Source organism: Clinocottus analis, unplaced genomic scaffold (assembly GCF_023055335.1).
Source record: "Clinocottus analis isolate CAN_PGR_092001 unplaced genomic scaffold, fCliAna1.0.p SCAF_1, whole genome shotgun sequence".
In the NCBI taxonomy this organism is placed as follows: Eukaryota; Metazoa; Chordata; class Actinopteri; order Perciformes; family Cottidae; genus Clinocottus; species Clinocottus analis.
Window position 1 is genome coordinate 11,571,711 of NW_027175820.1, and position 20,443 is coordinate 11,592,153.

The window sequence follows — 20,443 nt, forward strand, 5'->3', positions numbered from 1 at the left end:
ACTCAGGTTGACAAGTCTTTCCTTTCAAAGTAGTTTTTCCTTTTGTGCAAAGACTTTATTGTTGGTAAGTTAAGAGGTTCTAGAGAATCTAGGACTGTATATCAGAGTGTTTTTGGCTCGAGGTTTGGGAGAGCCCTCTTCTGACGAACGGTTGTTTCTAGCCAGGCAGGCCAGTTAAATGTTGTTGTTTTTACAATTTGGTCTTCTGTTAATGTGGTGTTGGGCAACACACAGAATGTCCTTATTCTACAATGATGATTTTATTTTTAAGTTTGTATATATATATATATATATATATATATATATATATATATATATATATATATATATATATATATATATATATATATAATGTCAAAGTTATTGGTCTTATCTCTACGTTTCTGAAGACTCTTGCTGCCTGCTCTCACCTACCAATGATTTCACCTTCTCGCACACAGAAGACCTTTAGCCTTCGTCCAGGGATTCGATGTGTTCTGTCTCAGGACTTTGTTTCAGTGATATCAACATTTTTTTATGTGTTCTCGGCCTTGCCTTTATCCAGGCAATAGACTTGGCTGTTTGAACCTTACTATTCAACAAAAACCTACCTCAGCCGGAATGAATGTCTTGAGGGAAGCTTTTCGGGACTTTTCCTTCCCCTGTGCTCACAATTACTTTACATGCGGAGGAACTGATTGGTTTGAAAATTACAGGAACAGGTGCCGCACTACCTCAGATGTCAGGAATCGTCTCTCTTCTTCTCGTCGAAGCAAATGAACAAAAAGTATCCAACATAAAGCACTTCCAAATGCTGATGTTAATGTTCTACCTCAAAATAACAATGTTAATGTTGTTGTTGTTCTTGTTGTTTGTTTGTTTATTGCAAAATGAAAACCCCTCTTTTGGTCCCTCTGTGAAATCCTGGCTTCCCTCTACTGATGAATATGGTGTTTGTAGATACAATGTCAGTACCTCATGCAAGTTGACAGACTGATAGCACGTTGTATGAATTACAGTATGTTGGGTCGATGAATTATGCTGTTACAATGTCAGACCTTTTTTTTTTACATACAAAAGATCATTATATTTGTTTTTCTTCAGTTGAATGATTTGAGCGTTAGAGATACACTGCATTTCAAAAGATATTTTCAGAACTAATTGCTGCTCAATGAGACGTGATGATGTTTAATTGGACAGGAAGAAATCCAATGTCAATGTTCAAGTGTCAATAATTAGCCATGATTGAATTTTGTGTATATTGTGTGTGCAGTTATGTTTTATTGATTTAATGAATGTTTTCATACATATATGATGTTTGTAAAAAAGAAAAAAGAAATTTAAGCACAAATCTTATCAAAATGTCCCAAGTGTAATGACTTCAAGGAATAGTTTGACATTTTGGGATGTATGCTTTTTGACTTCAGCTGACTGAGTTAGATGATACCACTCCTGGGTCTCTGTGGTATCTATAAAGTTACATTATAACCGGTTGGCAGTAAGCATAGCTTCGCATGTTCAGAACAGGACTTTCCCTAAAATTATAAATTGTTATATTCACATTATTGTTTGAGCACAAATCAAACAAATGAGATGTTACATGCATTATCATTACATAATATACATAATTTGTGAGCTGTAGAGGAGCTAGTACAGTGAACTTTGGCAAGCTGTTTCTCCTCGCTTCAAATATTTGTTTTAAGCTTAGTGAATTGCCTCCCAGCTAGTGTATCCTTAGTTTGACACGTGTAGAGGAAATGTGTATATCTTCTTGGTTAGATGAGAAGATTGATATTACTCTCATGTCAGCAGACAGTTAGCCTAATTTAGCGTAACAACTGGGAACAATGGTGTTTACCTTCTCAGAAGGTGTGTTTCTCAAAATGTTCAACTATTCCTTTGATTTAAATTGGCCGCGGTGTATTTCTAACCTCATTCTGCATATGTTTTGCTGCAGTGCTCTTAGTGATTTTGATTTCACGTCACATTATCTGCCTCCTTTTTTAAACAAAGTAGTAGCCTTTCAGACTTATGATGCTCAGGAGACATCTCAGTTGCTGATCATGCTGGACTATTGTTAGTCTCTTTCCAAAACCACAACTGCTGCTCAGCCTTCTCCCTCCTGTCAACTCGGATGTTAAAGTGTGTTAAAGTGCTTCAGGGACACCATGTTTATAATATCGCTGGATGTTGGCTACCACAGACAGAGAGCTGGCCGAGGGAGATTGACGTTGTCGGTGGCTCTACTATCACAGGGCTTCTCTCTCCGGGTCTCTGCTCTGTGTTGTCACAGACTGTACAGGACTTTCTCTGATGCATTATAGTTACCTACCTCAACCCTGTTTTGGCCTTGATCTCAGGTCTTAATGAAGGAAACATACAGAGTATGAACAATGGAGTAGAGGGATACACCCACATATATAAATGTATATATTGCAATTGTCGCTACATGCTGGACAGACAAAAAGGGACAGTACACAAACAATGGAGGGAGAACTTTTTAGGATCTTTATCTCGTGCACTAACAATTAAAACGGTTCAAGTTCATACATGGTTTTTAGTGGATGTGAATGTGTAACTTTGGTTATCAGATGTCTTTTTTTATACCACAAACTTTTAACTTTATTTTTCTCTCACTGGTGTTTGACTTTGTATCCTCTGTTGAAAGTTTATCCATGAATAAGTAAACTGGGAATGTGAAAGTGGGTGGCAGTCACATCTACAACATGCACACAATTTATTGATTTTCTTCTCTGGTTCCCAAACCGGAGCGTGTAACAGGATACCTCAACTATGCTTCATTCATGTAATATCGCACAAAGTGTTTTTATGAGCAGTCGAGTGGGAAAAAAACACTAGTTGTGATTTCAAGTTGAAATTTGTAAATATTTCGACATCCTCTACTTAGTAAAAACAAGTACAAAAGAATCAACAAACTAGACCTCTGACTATTTCAGAAAATCAAGTTCAGATCAATTTCAACTTGTGAGTATGTTTGTTTTGCACACTTGACAGCTTTCTCCATTTTGCGTTAGCAAAGATAACAAATCTCCAGTTTACTGAGACGCAGCAGAGCATGTAAAGACTTATATGGCGATTTCAATGTAAATTGATTCTTTTAATTTATAAGTACATATATATATATATTACTTGTATCTGTAGTTTAAAATTAACTACAGATATTAGTATATTATATTATAATACACTACTTGTATCTGGTTTCACACAACACAACTATGATCCTGGCTAAATAGAGTGACGACACGGCTAGCATTGGGCCTAGCATCTTGGGCTAACAGGAATAACTGCAGGTTTTACAGTCTTTTCCATTGTGCTGACATTGCGTGAAGGCAGCATAAGGACTAGTGAACAAATGGAAAAATAGTTTTCAAAAAACATATTTCAATAAATGTGTCTCTATTCACTATTGTATCTTCTGATTGCCCACAACATCCCATGTGAGAGTTGTTTCTGTCCCCACAGCAGAGTTATCTTTGTTAGTTCTGCAACCTAAATCATACACAGCTTCCATTCTCGTGATCATCTTAGGTACTGTAATGGTATGCCTTTTAAATGTATTTGTTCATGCTTATTTGGTTGAAGACGTTCTTCTTCTATCCATTTATTGTATTTAATTGTACGCCTTGGTGTTAATATCATGTTACAATAATGGTACTTGTCAAAAAAGCAGAACAAATGCTTGAACCTAAACGTCTCCTGCTTGTATATTTATTACCCACCAGTGGGATGTGTTCTCTACAGGCTGCTGCAGCCTTAATTAGTGTTTACTTTTCAGAGTAATTTCACAGCAAGTGGTGTTTTCCTCCTTCCTTTCTTACCTGGGTGTAATTTAGGGTTAATCTCCTGCAGGAAATTGTCCACATCTCACTGGTGGACGTGACAAGTTTTAGTGCCATGCTGTTTAACCTGACTCACTGGTAATGTGGTGCAGTGACGATCATGTTCACGTGATTAGACTGTGATAGGTCAGGTTGTCGTTTTGCTGTATAATATAAACATCTGTATGATTTATCAGAGCCCTCAAAGCTCTTCTCGCTGACTGACTGGTGCTGTATCTCCATCAGCAGAAGGGACCAGGTAACCCCTTCGCTAACACAGTCAGTGAAAAAAAGGGGCCTTCGTGTGATATATTCTGCAGCTTTGAGAAGTGCTATATCATCAAACTCTGCTCCGGTCAGTTAGCTAGCCAGCCTCCTTTTTTCTTTGTTCAAGAATCTGGACAGAGAGAGCGAGTACTCAGGGACTCTTTGATCCTCTTAAATGTGTATCAGCAGGCCGTGCTTGGCCAATTTTTTGAATTCTGCTTTGTGCCCAGTCCAGACACATTTGCTGTCAGGGATGCTTCTTTGCTTTATTGTTGGCCATTTACATAAAAAAGAGAATGTGTTGGCAGGATGATGAGTATTTAACATTGTGTCCCCTGTTTGGCCACTCCACTAGAAACAGAAAGGGGCAATTTCTCAGAAAATAGTTCAACTTTTTTTTGTGTCATAAAAGGTGATGAAAACAAAGGTAGAGATTATGCATTAATGCGAGGTTATGACTTCTGTGAGTAAATCATCTGTGACAACTTCAGGGAAATCACATTCAAAAGCAAACTTAAGTTTTTTCTCATCGGAAGATTTCAGCCTCTAAATCCTTTTGCAAATCTGCCTTGAGTATAAGTTATCGACTTCCATGATGTATGTCTCGCTATGGAAATCAAATAACAAAAATGCTTCTGTAGTTCTGTACTTGCTGAAATAATAATTCAATCAATCGGTAGATAACATTTATTTAACATTTAAGTAATTTTTCAAAATTACAAAAGACAAAAACTACCCATTTCAAAACTTCAAAACTATGATAATTTGCATATTTTCTTATGTGATGGTAAACTGAATATTTGGGGGATTTTAGATAAACGTTTCAAACAAGTTATCTTGAGCTTCATAAAATCGTTAATTCTCACTTTTTTTTCCTGAAATTTTGTGGACCAAACTAACAAATCGACTAACTCAGAAAAAAATAGGCTGATTCACTGACAACAAATAAATAATCATTAGTTGCAGCTGTAATCCATTAATTCTACTCAGGTTCTTACAAAGAAGGTGTCCTGGACTGGGCATATGCAGGATTTTTTTTACATTGCCAGTGCATGACTCTAACTGTCTTGTGCATTAACACTGGTGACCAGATTGAACAGGCTAGCTTGGCATTGTCTGTGTAGTGTCTGTTAGATGTGCAATGCTGGAACTCAACGGTTGATCTGAATGGCGAGGATGTTTTGGGTAACCAGGAATATTCTCACTCTGGTTTATATATATGCTATTAGCCTCTGCCTGAAATACCCTCACATTATGTGGTCCTGATCGTTGTGGCACAAATGATCATTTGATTGTGAATTGATGAAATTTTCAATGCATTTATCTCTAGGGTGCTCTGCTCTGAGACCCTGGTGACTGTTCATGTAAATTAATGCTGAGTTTAAAGATTTTCCAAGTGGTTTATACTCTTGTCAAATGGTGATCTGTGATTTATTGTAAATGTACTTTAATGTTTGAGATCAGTATTATATTTTATATACCTCTTTTAAGAAAGCAGACTGAATCTGATGTGTTCAAAGGTAAACATACAGTAGATCTGCATGAAAAACAAAAAGCTAACCTGTTATTTAAGATGAAATGAAAAGTGTTAGTTAATCCTTATTGGACTTGTGATGGTAGCACTGTGATATTTAGCCAAATAATGGAAAAATAATGTTGTGATCTCAATATGGTGCTATTGATGGTCCCGTCTCACATTGTCGGTCAATCTGTTTTGATGTGTATTGATGCAAATAGACTGAGTGACATTTTTCCGAATACAAATCTGTCTTGCCCTCACTGATGCCTGATGATCACCTCATCTTCATCCTGTTCCCACCAGTCATCCTCACATGACTCGGAGTGAGGTCCTGTCAGTCCTGTTACCTTTTAAATGTGACAAGTTGTTTTCATTTTCCTTCACAAACCATCTTTGCCTGAGGAGAATGTTTGTTCTGTATTGATGTTGCCATTGTTTTCTGAAGCCGTTCACTCGTACGTAATTTGTTCACCTGAGTAGATTCTACTCCGCAGGTGATCGACCCCCCTACACCTGTCCTGTGACGTTAGCGTCAAACATCAATGTCAATAACAGCTTGTCAGTAAAAACATCATCATTTAAGCAAACATGCATGGTAAAAACTTCCTCTGAAGAGCATCATGTGTGTGTTTGTGATTCGCAGTCTAAACTCCACTTTTGCAGCACTGCAGGCAAGAGTTTTTATTCTTTAAGGGAAAATGATGCCAATATATTGTTGCCTAATGAAAGTATGCAGGCGTAATAGTATTTGACCTGCTCCTGTCTTAGTTGCTGGCTTTCATCAGGAAATTTACTTACGCATAAAACAGGAACTGATGTGAGATTAGTTTTAATCATTAAAGTTGAACGTGGTTAAATTGGCCAAGCTACGCATTGGATCTTTCCACCATCTCGTGTTTTTTTCTTAATCTACAGCTGCCGACTTCAAACCAATGACGAGAGGAAAAACACAAATACAAAAATCTCTAATGTGAAATCAACAAAACTTTGGCAGGAAATTGTGTATTCTTGTACAGTCTTTTCTGATCCCGAGACACATTGACTTGATTTTATACAGAAAGAATCACTCTCTTCTTTTCAAGCAAAATATGTGACCGCAACAAAGCGAGGAGAAGGGAAAGGCTGTAAGCCATTTCAGTCTCAGTAAAGTTCATTCAAAACAAGTATAACATGTTTTATCAATGCTGTTAGATTATTATTTTAAAATCCTACAGGGTTCAAATGTGGTGCCGACCTGAAACCAAAAAACATATGCAGTAGTGTACTTCTTATTGACAAAACAAGCCTCATTTGTAGTGTGTCCTGCGTTCTATTCACTGATCAACCAGTTGGACGGAACAAAGGAAGCACAAATCTGTACAGTAAGCCTGTGATCACACATCCACCCGCCAGTCACTGTTTCTGTCTTTCTGACTGTTTGTTACTGTTTCTCCCACAGTTCTAATTCAGGTCAACATATATCTCAAAGTATTGTCAGGGATCACTACTGTATGTTTCCACAAAGTTGTGTTTTTACACTTTCTAGACCAAGGGGTTGAGGTTATAAAGCTGTATACATATCTACATAGACAGTGTGTACTGTGTGTGTGTGTATGTATGTGTAAAAGGGCGAAATAGACCATTTTAGTGGTTTGTATTGTTTTAGGGTTCATTGTGCAAAAGACAAAAAACAATAACAGATATAATAAACTAGCTTGAGAAATAATAAATCCAGAGACTGTCTTTATTCCACGTGTGTGTGTGTGTGTTCCTCGGACTCTAGTTTGGTGGGTGAAGAAGCGTTATTTACAGCACAAATGTGTTTGCTAGCTTCCTGCCTCCAGTCCACTGAGATGCAGCAGATCAATCAGATGCAGGCTTCTCCTCTCCCTCCAGACGTTGCCATCCTGTTCTTCTGTTCACTACATTAACTCATGGCCTGCTGGACAGACAATAAGTATTGAGCTTGAAGCCCAGAGCTCCAGGTCGATGAAGGTTGGTGCCGGACTTCGAACCAATGCGGATCCCAATGCATGATTGAACTTCGAGACAAAGGGGGAGTCCAATATGGATCCACCTCCTCTTTCTGGTTGTCTTTTCTTTGGGTAAGGCATTTGTGGATAATCCCAGTTTATTTATTTTTTTCTTTTTGGTAATTATCTGAGAATACAGCAACATCACTACAAAGAAGTCCAGTGATTAATGAAACATGAGCAGTTAGATATTCATACAGTGTTTAAACAAACCTGCAGGTGAGTCAAACCTATTAGGAAGAGGAAATGAAGGTTGGTAGTAACATTATTTGACAACATAAACTTTCTACAAGGTCCATTGAATAGATTTTCTATCACAGTTGTCATCAAATGTTTTCTTAGATGTGGAAATGTAGGTAATCAACAGAAACGATGACCAAAGCTACGAATCCTAAGCATCTCCACAACTCCCAAGAAAGCTGTTTCTGAAAACTTTATTCATGAAAGCAAAAACATCTTTTTGTTAGACGTTACTGGGTTTATTGGTTATTCTCGACCGACTTTTTTTCCCTCTTTTTTCCAATATAGCAACTGTAGCTGTTGTGCAACATTGACCATATAATATGCACAGGCTGTGATGTGTTAATATGTGCATTTAGTGGGATGAGAGGTGTGTGGAAGATTGCTGACGTAGAGGAAAGGTATCTGTGATCCCCACAGCTTTCCTTATTTGTGACCTTAATAAAGAGACAACAGCAGCTTCCTTTTCTTTCCCACTCACAGACACACACAACGGTCCAGACTGGCCATTGTACAGCAGTGAAACTCTATCCCTGGCTGGACCACCTCAACTGGGCCTCGGCTCCTCCTGACCCCACAGCATTTAAAGTGAATTGAGAAAGGGGACCTCCGTTTTCCAGAGAGAGCACAGAGAAGAAAGAAGGGGGGCTGCAGCTGTCTTCTGGCTTCTCACTCCGCACGCCTTTTAGCGGCTCTAAGGGAGCTGCTAAGAGGGAGAGAGGCCAGAGGTCACGCCAGCCAACTTTCATACCCGCCTACCTCTGATGTTTTCTGTTTTTTTTCCTCTTCTATTTTTTACTGTTTCCAGATTTCCCAGCCGTAACACACTTCCCAGGTGACATCTCTGCTCTCACGTCGCAAATAATCCAAACCGTTGTCAGCTCCTGTTTCTTTTTGAAGTTCTATCCTGTCTGTCTTCGCGTGCGTGTCTGTGCGTGTGAGACGATTAGATATGTTTGGTTAGTCTTCCAAAATGTAAGATGACTTATTTAAAGTCTCCTAATCAAAATCAACTTCAAATTAAATTATGTTGTCAATTGTATCAAACATATTTTAAATATGGTGTTGTGGTCACGGGATTCAGTTGCATTCCAACACACAATATGACCATGTTGGACTTTATTGTCCTAACCTATAGGTTCTTCAGATGATCCAATAGAGGTGTCATTTTTAATACTTTGATAACTATTGAATCCACTGGTCTTCAACAGGTGTAATCAACCAGGTCTGAAATTCAACCTGCTGTAGCAGATTTTTGTTGGCCACTTGGGGGCAGCAGAAACAAGTTGTGAACACAACACTGACCTATTATACTTTGATTTTGGTAAATATGACAAACCTGCTTATTTACACATCCAGCTGTCACTAAGCAACATTATGAGTTGTATTTCTGGCCAAATTGAAGTCTAAATATTCACTCTCTTTTAGCTCTGTCTTTTCTTCCTTCGAACTACGGGCACAAACAAATGAACTGTTGAGTCTCTCCTTCCGTTCAGTCGAATGCAAAGCACTGATTAACGTCATAGCTAGGCTAACATTAGCGTTTGGCGGTTTGTAGCCAATTAGACGCAGAGTAAGGAAGAGTCTTCCAGCAAGGCATGCTGGGTAGACTCTCCCACACATGTGCACGATGGATTGGCCAGCTGGGGAAGGATCGGGTACTGACAGTCTCTACCAACTTCTCAGGGAAATATGTGTCTCTTTAGCAGCTAAGTGCTCCACTCTGTTCACCAGCTAGTTGCTAACTGTCTCTGTCTGCGGATGCTGGGCAGGTAGCTTTTTTGGTAAACAGCTTCCTGCTGGGATTGAAAACGATGCACATGAGAACAGTGGGAGTGAACCGAAACAGAAAAGTTGTCCATCGAGAAAGACTAAACAATTAGCTGAGAGTTGTCACTACGAGCTTTTACATTACACAATTAATAGAGAGAGAGAGAGAGAGAGAGAGAGAGAGAGAGAGAGAGAGAGAGAGAGAGAGAGAGAGAGAGAGAGAGAGAGAGAGAGACTATAAAATGGGTAGCTCAAATCAAGCATCTGATTGGTTCATAGCGATGGTATGTGGCTATAACCACTTGTGTGACGGCGTAGTTGAAAAATACAATGTAATTTCTGCCACTTCTCTTTTCCCTGTGGCTCCGGTTTAAGATGGAGTGTCATGTGGTGGAAAGTGACTGATGGAGAATGTGGGCATTAACATGCTGAGGCCACAGGAGACGTGGCACTGAAAGCATTAATGGAGTGACTGTTTCTGAAAAAAGGAGGGCTGATGTGATTGCAATGGGTGCCAGGGGAATCGTTCTGCAGGAGCCGACCATGCATGCTATATAGCTGCCCTATAACACATTCATATGGTATTTGAGAGATAAATTGGTTGGCCCTTTCGATGGCAGAGTGTACGCCTTACACTCATATGCGGAGATATGCAGTCATCATCTATGACACAGCCCTCCCACCCATCAAGTTTCTCTTCATTTGTCACTCAACCACCACCGGTTAACACGTACAACGCACCCACGCGCACTCAAGAAACAAGAGTGTGTGTGTGTGTGTGTGTGTGTGTATGGGGGGTGATGTGGAGCGTGTGGGAAGGAGGAGCGGCAGAGAAATGCTTCCCCTGTGCGCACGACAGCAGTGAAGCAGGACAAAGAAAGGATGGAGGGTGGGACAAAGGGAGCGAAGGAAGAAGATGTTGACTGGCTTTGGGAAAAGGATTGAAGGATGCTGGAGATAGCAACAAATGGCAATGGGTGTGAGGATGCAATTATTTTAAAAGGGGGGTAAATATGGTGCATGCTGCTTTGAAGTAAAAAAACACATTTCTCACATTGAGTGGTATCTAGCCATGCAGATACAGGCATTGCGGGTAATGGGATTTTATTTGTGGTGTTTGCAGGACTGGCCGCGTTGTTTTCATTTCCCCTGCCAGCATTTTTAACATTGGAGCGCCATTAATTGTGCGATATTCCCTCAAGAAAGTCTGCTGTATTGCAGTCTCATTGAACAAGTGCAGAAATGGCTGAAAAAGGCCATGAGAGGGCCCTCAGGCCCTAAACATTCTGTCAACAGTTTAGAGAAAGAATATGTCATCGTATACAGTAGTCCCCATGAAACATGATTTTTAATTAAATGTCCCAATTAATATTTGATGTGAAATCCGGTTCAGACATTCATGATCCTTGGAGGATGAATTGTAAAAACTTTGGCCATCATCGGGTCAAAATGTATTACCACCAAACACTTGAAATACTATTTACATCATCCTCAGCGGTTCGAAATTAGAGATAATTACATGGAAAACTGCATGTATGTTTAGATACCAGAAGTGAAAAAAGTAAAGGATGATAAAGGTGACGACAACAGTTTAGATTCCTCGTCCCCCTTAACACATCTTCTCACTTATTCTGCTTTTTCTTCCTCTCCTGCCTGGTCTACACTTTATCTTGCTGCTTGTTGCCCCAGGCCTGTCCCTCTCCATTACCCCCAGTCCTCACCTATCTCTAATCCATACGCAGGAGGAAACCACTGGGGGATTGTGGTCTGCAAACAGGGCTTTGTTCCAACAAAAGGGTCAGGGCTTTGTTACAACACTTGTATTTGGCCTTGAGGAACCGTTGTTTCATGGCAAGTGACATGAAAAAAAATATGGTATTCATTATCTCTTGGATTGACTCAAACATTTTTTGTATTGATTTTTCAGGGTTTAATCACGCTGCTTTGTGCCAAGGTCGGCTTCCTGTTTCCCTGCCATGAACATAGTACAGTTGTTGCAGGCACAGGGAAACAGCTAATGCAGCAATGTATTCGTATCCATCAAGAAAGGAAACATGGTAGAGTGGACCCCGCATGCACCACCACCACCCCTTCCTGTGCTGTCTTTCTCCCCCTTTATCTTCCCTCCCCTCTCTATCTGTTTAATCACACAGAGCCATATGGATGCACAGTGTGTTGTATTAATTAGACCCCAGGGCGTGGCCACACACCGGGGACTAGAGTGACTCTAGCAGTTGCTATGAGGAGAGCGGAAATCTACCTCCCAGCAAAAATATGTGTATGCTGGGAGGATGGGGATGCAGAAGGTGAGCTGAAGATTGGTCACAGGCAGCGAAATATCGCTCTCGCACTGCTGCAATAAAGATATGTGTTTGTATAGAGCAACAGATCTGGCCTCAGCTCAGCTGGCTGTCAGGGCATCAGAGAAGAAAGTCTCACAAGGGAGGAATGAAACGTATGTTGGAATAAATGTAAAACGATTAAAGGTAGTCATGAGGAATATCAATTGGATGACAATTAAATCAACCAACTGAATATGGAGATTGATCAATTAGGAAAAGTTAACCAAGATCAAATTGTTTTGAGAAGAGAGAGAGAGAAAAAGAAAGAGAAAGTTTTAAAAAGAGAAGAGAAAGAAAAGATGCTTAACAGAAAACAAGAAAACAAAAGGAATATGAGTTTACATATTTATCTATGTGCATGTAGTAAAGATAGAAAGAAAGATGTTGCCCCTGCTCCTTGTGTGGAAGCAACCGTCTGTATTTGCCCAAACTCTTAAGTGTTGTAAATTCCTAACTCATCCGCTGAGGGACTGCAGACCTGGGTGGGCATCAGGTCCAGTCGCTTGGCTGTGGAGGTGGGCCGCTTGCGGGAGCAGGGAGGCCTAAATGGGAAGCAGTTGGGGGTGAGGTCAGCTTAAGGGGTCACGGAGAGAAGGGCAGATACGGGTCAGTGTTGCCCAGCTGTCCCCAGGGCAGTTGAAAAGGAAGTAACTGGATAGAGAAGGATGGGGCTGGGGTGTGATGCTTTTATTCAGGAAAAGCGTTAATTATGTCCAAAGGTGTCTGAACAGAGCCAGCAAGTGATGTAAATTGTGTGTATTATAGCTATGTCTCCTCCTGTCCATAGAGCCACAATAACATGCTTTGTCCCAGCCAACAAATACTAATCCCTCAAGCTCTACTAAACGTTTTAGCATCTTTCACCTTGATTTGGTTTTACTGTTTTCATCAATGTGATTCATCAACAACTTTTCCAGACAAAGCAGGTAACTTTCACAAAACAAAACTCTAAATACCCATTTAAATGCTTCCTGCAGACAGACACATGCACCTGGTATCACCCAGCTGGTGAACATAGATATGTATTTTCCTCAGGAGTTGGTGAGGCCAAAATAGAGCTAAAAGAGTGTACTGGACATATATTCATCATGTGGCCTTAAATATAACTTTAAATGAATGATAATGATGCTCTGTAACTGCTGGATGTACAGTTAGGCAACCGATTGCTAACAACATGAGTCTCAACATGGAAGCTCTGCATAAAGAACATTTGGATAAGTTCAAAAGCTCAAAAAGCTACCAAGTAGACTTTAGCATTTTTGTTTTACTTAAAATTAAAATAAGCCTTAACGTGATCAGCAACAAGATAAAAATGCTTATGTTGATGTTGAATAAATACAAAATACATGAACGACTGAAAGGTTGAAGTTGCAGTATCTCGTTTGAACTCTTTCTGGGTCACTTTGCACCCGCAGTTCATGTACTGTAGTAAGATTAATTGTCTGGAAGTGTGTGTATCCACAGTTTATGGATGTTTTAGCTGGTGGTAACACAATCTGAAGGAGCCATCGTTGCTTATGTCTTGGCTCAATATGTGGTCACTAATGTTCACTGCTCTGATATTCACTATAATCCTCTCAAATGTACTCTCCATTATCCTCCTGCCCTCTCAGGAGTCCTAGGGGAATTCATCCGCTCTACAAAATCCTGTGAAACAAGCATCCAACATACAGATCCTTAATCCTCTATCAACCATGGCCACATGTATTAGATTTGCTAGGTTTACATTTAGATATTTTTCACCTGTATTTTAAAGTTAAGTCAATTGAGCAAATGGAGAAAGTGTACTCAATTAATAACTTTAAGTTCCTATGATTCACATCTACTTGTAGGGTATCTTATTGAAGCAAGGTATAGTACTAGATCTCAATTTTTTTTAACCTTATGTTTCCGAACTGAAGAGGAAAAAACTTTTTTTTCATGTATGTAAGGTCTTTGAAGCTTTAGGACTGCAAAAATACAAATATTAAGCTGCTGAACTTGTTTTATTGACAATAGAAAACAAATAAAGATAAGGACTGGCCTGAGGGTCCACTTTAATCTGGTTGTTGTCCTCTAAGATTGGATCATGTGGAATGATAGCATTGCTCTCAAATTGCATCATCACCCGCAGGATGAAGGCTAGTGGGCTAATGGATGAACCTTCTTCTGTGCTGAAACACAGGGCCAATTTACAAATGTCCTGTAATGAAGAGTTGAGAGGGTGGAGAGATGAGTGGATGTTGGGGTCACAGGTGGAGGTCGCCATGGTTGCTGGTTCGTCTTATTAAATCAGTGGGCTTGTGTGGAGGCGAGGTGAAGGTCAAGGTGGTCACAGCTGCTACCCCCACCCACCTCCACCATGTTCCTCTGGTCCTTCTTAACCATTGACAGCTCACTCAATAACCATTACTCTAACCGGACATGAAGTGGGTGGACCCCGCTGGGCTGCTAATCGCACAATCAATAGGTGACCATAAAATACCATGAGCTCACCAGAGGGATCTATTAGTATAAAGAGTGTAACACTAACTGAATCACATCTCATAATGATATCAAGAGGGCAGAGAGTACACTAATAACACACATTATAATCGTATTGTATGCCATATACGTTACGGTCATTATTATACAATTTAACAACTTTATAATTGTATTTTTTTGATGAAAAATAATGTTTCGGACCCCATGCTATTATGAATTTTAGCACCTGATCTTTGCAGACATTACAGGGATTCTGGATGACTTTTTCCTTCGTTGTTTCTAAATCGCACAGTGCTATTGGTCTACGTATTTAGTAATGTAGGGATGATGAAACACACACACGTACACACGCATACACACACACACACACACACACACACTCACACACTCACACACACGCACACACAGTGTGGAAAGACGAAGATGATCTTAGTCCACGAGAAAGAAAAACATTGCCTCCTGATGGTCATTTATAGTCACTGCTACAAGAGTTCACCTCAAATCCTCCACATGACGTAACCTACACTTTTTTAATATTATTTCAAAGTTTTACAAAATGTACATACAAATAAAATAATTAAAATAAATAACACAAACAATGTATTTTATTCCAGTGTCCATAGCCTTTTCCTCATTGTTGATGATTGGGAACCGATGACATGTTTCTGAAGATATACATAATGTTGCATTATTTCTGTTTGAGGTCGCAAGAGAAACATAAGTAATGCCACGATGTCAGAGAATAGTTTGTAAGTGAGCATGCAAGTCGGAACGGTGACTGACTATCTTACCTTGGTGAGTATTGCTGACAAAGGTGCAGTTTCTTTACCATGTCAAGACAACCAGATCTCACTGAGATGGACACACACACACACACACACACACACACACACACACACACACACACACACACACACACACACACACACACACACACACACACACACGCGCGCACACAGGGGCTCAGTTACAACCATAGACTGTATATTGTTGCTACAACCATACACCCTCACAGACATAAATCCTTTGTCATCCAATGCTGCATATTGCTGTGTACAGTAAACCAAGTAGCCACCATCTGTCAGAGAGACACACTCTTTCTCTTTGCAGTACATATGTATTTGTTATAACACCCCTCCAGCTTCTTCTTTTTCTCCTTCTTCTTCTTCTTCAGCAGTTCAGTGTCTCACTGAGCTTTGAAGGATCAGTTTGGACGTATGTGTCCAGATGCTCCTGCATCCAATCAATAACTGGGGATTTGTCAACACTCCTCGGGGATAACGCTCGGCGTCCCCCTGCCCCCATTCTGTATACGCTGACTTAACCTCCTATACCTGTAACCTGTAACCGGCTCTTCCGAGCTGCAACATAAACCGCCCCTGTGTTGTTATTGATTTGGTGCTAATGTGGTTGAGAGCAATACTGTAACATTGGTTTGGCTACATCAGTGGTTTTCTGATGATGGAGTTGCCTAAAACTTCAGTATCAGAGATTTGAATTCAAGGTTCATCATCATGACATATGACTCTATTGCATTTGATGTGAAATGTTTCAAATTGCATCCAAATGTGAAGCAATGGATACTGAGCAGAAAATGACAGTAAAAAGTACACCTTTTTATTGGTTCTCTTCCTTTACTTTTCCTAAACCAAACACAAGCATGTATATAGTATGGATGGCCTCGGAGCAAGGTCGACGGCGTTACCATGGTTTTTCACTCAGTGCCTCACGTTATTTCAGTCTTGGAAAGAGCGGATTGGTATTCTCAGTTGGTTGAAATCTGTCATCACACAAAAAAACACATTGATCTTCTTTTTATGGTGGCACTTTGACCAACTGAAGGCAACAGGGAAATAAGTGTGAGTGGAGGACCATAAAGATTCACCTGCTCCCTCTCCTTCTCAGTCACAGGCACCTGTTTGGCAACACAAACACACAAGATACCCTCAGAGTTCCTTCACTGCACTGAAACCTCAGCTGATGCGAGTAGTAAAATGATGGCATATACAAACAAATGAACAGTATATTAAAACAAATTAGCACGAATGCAATCAAGCATACATACAGTACCTCACAGCTGTGTGTGTGTGTGTGGGTGTGTGTGTGTGTGTGTGTGTGTGTGTGTGTGTGTGTGTGTGTGTGTGTGTGTGTGTGTGTGTGTGTGTGTGTGAAAGAGAGAGTTTAAGAGAGGTCATGGGTGCATTAAAAATTGAGGATTGATTTTCAATAATGAGTTTTATGAATATGTTGAGTTCTGCTACAAAGAGCAATTTTCCCTCCCTTCTCATCATTTACAATCATACCGAAGTGCTCCACCTTTATTCTAATCAAATAACCTTGAATAATTCATGATGCATAACATTGGCAGAACTGTTCATATGGAGATGGAAATTTCAAAGCTTCCTCACATGACTCTACTTGTTAATTCTCAGCGTGCATAATTGCATATGCTTCTGCAGCGCAGAACAGAGAGCAGCGGGTCCTGCATCCACATTAAATAAATGCCAGAAGCAATTATATTTTCCATCAAGATGTTGAATTAATAAAGTGATTGGAGTACAAACAATGTGACAGCAAACTGTACAGGTAATGATTTTGTTCGTATTTAGCACTGTATGTTAAAATGTGTTTGCTGCCACACAATTTAAGAAGAGATGAATTTATCTCGGGGACTGTGTGTCCCTTAAATCTCACATTTTCCCTTTGAACTCATCATCTAGACGGTTGCTTACCCTTCCTCTGCTTCCCTTCATGTTCTACTGCTTCTTGTTTCTCCGTCCCTCTCTCTCCTTCTCAGCCAATGCAATTATGAAAATTTGTTTGGGGGAAATTGAATTGGACATACTGAAGAGGTGAGTTTGTTGTCCGCCAATTTAGATCACATCACTGTTCCTCAGGTCTCACAACACAGTTGGATACCTCCAATATCACACAGTCCTCCAGCCTTCCAGCTTTAATATAAGAAATGTGATGATGTTTGCCATCCCTGTAGTGTTTTTCAAATTAGCATTTCAATAGATGAAAGTGCCACATGTAGTTTCCGGAGAGATAATGCCTGTCAAGCACATGGCAATGATGCTGAATGAGGGAGTCTTTCCTCTTTTGGCTTTTCGCTCAGGTTCTGAATGGAGACACTTAACTGCCAGAGTCAATTCCACGACTGGAGACACATCCAGAGATTGTCTGCTGCTGCTCAGTATGTATGAGCAATCATAATTACCTAGTCTTCAATTAGTCACTATTCCTTCACGGTTGAGCTGAGCATTGATTTGAGTATGCTTAAGGAATGAAAGAAGTCTCTCTCTCTCTCTCTCTCTCTCTCTCTCTCTCTCTCTCTCTCTCTCTCTCTCTTTCTCTCTCTGTCTCTCTCCCTCCCTCTGTTTTTATCAGAGCTCCAATGTCTTTATTTCAGGTGCTGCGATCTCAGAGAATATGTATTAATCTCTCTCCTCAACACCCATACAGGAAGTGCTACCTCTTTTTACATGCATGTAGGAACATGATCAAAGTTTGAATACTGAGCCCTGTGTATGAACATGTTGGGTCAACAAAAACTAATTGATCATGATTAGTTCAAGGTGGTTGTTTTAAAGTTTTTTTTTTAAAAACATGTCCTTTACATTTATTACATTACATGTCATTTAGCTGACACTTTTATCCAAAGCGACTTACAATAAGTGCATTCAACCGTGTGTACGAACTCAGAACAACAATTAAGAGAGTACAATTTCTTCAATAAAGTCAAACTGCAAAGTGCTATCTGTAAGAGCCATCTAAGTGCTGCCAAAGTGCTGCTGCCACGATCCTTATTCAAGGTGGAGACGAGCTCATTCCACCATCGAGGAGCCAGGACAGCAAACAGTCGTGATTTTGTTGAGTGTTTAGTTTGCAGTGACGGAGCTAGAAGCTGATGGGCTGAAGCTGAGCAGAGCGATCGAGCTGGTGTGTACGGTTTTACCATGTCGTGGATGTACCTCGAACCAGATCTGTTCATATAGCACGGTACGCAAGTACTAAAGTTTTGACGCGGATGCAGGCGGCCACCGGTAACCAGTGAAGATCGCGGAGGAGCAAGTAGTGTGGGTGAATTTCAGGTGGTTAAAGACGAGTCAAGCTGCTGCATTCTGGATGAGCTGCAGAGGTTGGACAGCACTAGCAGGTAGTCCTTGCCAGGAGGGAGTTACTGTAGTCAGGGTGCGAAATGATCAGAGCCTGGACCAGAACCTGTGCCGACTTCTGTGTGAGCAGTGGTGATCCTGATGTTGTACAGCATGTACCTACAGGAGCGTGTTGTTGCGGTGATGGTGGCAGTCAGAGAGACTTGACTGCCAAGTGTCACACCGAGGTTCCTGGCAGTCGGGGTCGGGGCCAGCACTGAGTTGTTGAAGGTGATCGTGAGGTCATGAACGGGAGAGCCTTTTGCTGGAAGGAAAAGCAGGGTTAATTTTTTTTAAGGTGGTGTGTGGACATCCACTGAGAGGTGTCAGTCAGACAGGCAGAGATTCGCTCTGCTACCTGTGTTTCTGATTGGGGAAACGAGACGATCAGTTAGGTGTCATCAGCACAGCTATGGTAGGAAAAGCCATGCCAGCGAATGACAATGTCCTGTCTTGAGTGTTCAAGTCACTGGGACTTGTTGCTACTAGTGCAGTGCCCGTTTAGAGTACGGATGTTCGGCATGTCTGCCCATTTGAAATTGGCTGATTGCTTGGCTGGTACTGCTGCTTGCAGCAATGACGGTCAAAGGGAAAAATGTGTGTCATCAGTATTTTTTTAAATAAACAGTCATTTAAAAAAACTATATTTTTCGGGTAAAACTGTGTTATATGTTCAGTCACAGTTGTGACCGGTGTAATAATGTGTCGACATTCAAAGGCGTAATTTACATATTTCTCCTGGATACAGTCATCAAAATGATTACACAAGCCAGCCCAATTATTAACACATGTACACCTTGTACATGAAATTGCTGTTGTTGCCAGATGGGCTGTTTTTTATTTTTTTAAATCACGCACAACCAACTCTAGAGAATGGTCCAAGAAAGAGAAAATATCCAATGAACAGAATGGTTTTGTTATTTTAGACAGCCTTGTTAATAGCAAACGTCAAGAAGAAAAGCCACTGGTGCCTCCTGTGGGCCAGCAATGGGAAACTGAAGCTACAATTGGCACAAGATTTCCAAAATTGATGTGACTTGATTTCTGCAGCAACAGTCAGATGGTAAGGTCAGAATCTGTAGCAGCATGAAATCCTTCTTCTCATTCATCATATTTCTTTTCACGTTTTTGGACATTTTTGAGCACCTTTGCGCCACATCCAAAAGGTGCTCTATTGGACTGAGATCTGGAGACTGTGGCGGCTATTTGAGGACATTGTCATGTTCAGGGGCCTGTTATTCTGCTGGAGGTAGCCAATAGAAGATAGACATAGTCAGCAATGCTTAGGTAGGCTGTGTCATTTGAGCGTCTGTGTATCCCCCACACCATGACAGCATCACAGTCATCACTGTGGATACAATCAGGATGAATCCATGTTGTTTAAAAGCCTAATTCTGACCTTACTACTTTTTACAATTACCATACTTATTCTCTGACCGCACTGAACAAAGTTGAGTAATTGCAGATGCATGTATCAATATGGGCCACAGCTATGATGCAGTCATCCTCTTATCATGGTGAAACAAGGAAGTAAACAGATCTGGTCACATGACCATGTCGACAAAACATGTGACTGTGCACATATTTCACTTCCACCTTTTATTATGTCAATATTTGCTGGAAATTCATTGATACATCATCCATGGGTTAATACACTTATTCTTAGAGTCAGATGAGAAAATCACTCTGGTGTATGAAGCTATAGCTAGCAGCCGGTTACTTTATTTTAGCTTAGATTGGAGACACAGCAAGCCCCGCAGAGGGATTATGTGACTATCTCTTGGCTAGTCACTTTCTGGTAAACAGGGACAACTCAATCACCCCCCTGTAATACCATAACCTGTTTATGTTTATG

General features: G+C 40.4%; 1 pseudogene; it reads right to left on the minus strand.

The window, feature by feature from the left end:
* Positions 1-12,401: 12,401 nt before the first annotated feature.
* LOC137784685 (uncharacterized) lies at positions 12,402-19,111 on the minus strand (annotated as a pseudogene).
* Between the last annotated feature and the right edge of the window lie 1,332 nt (positions 19,112-20,443).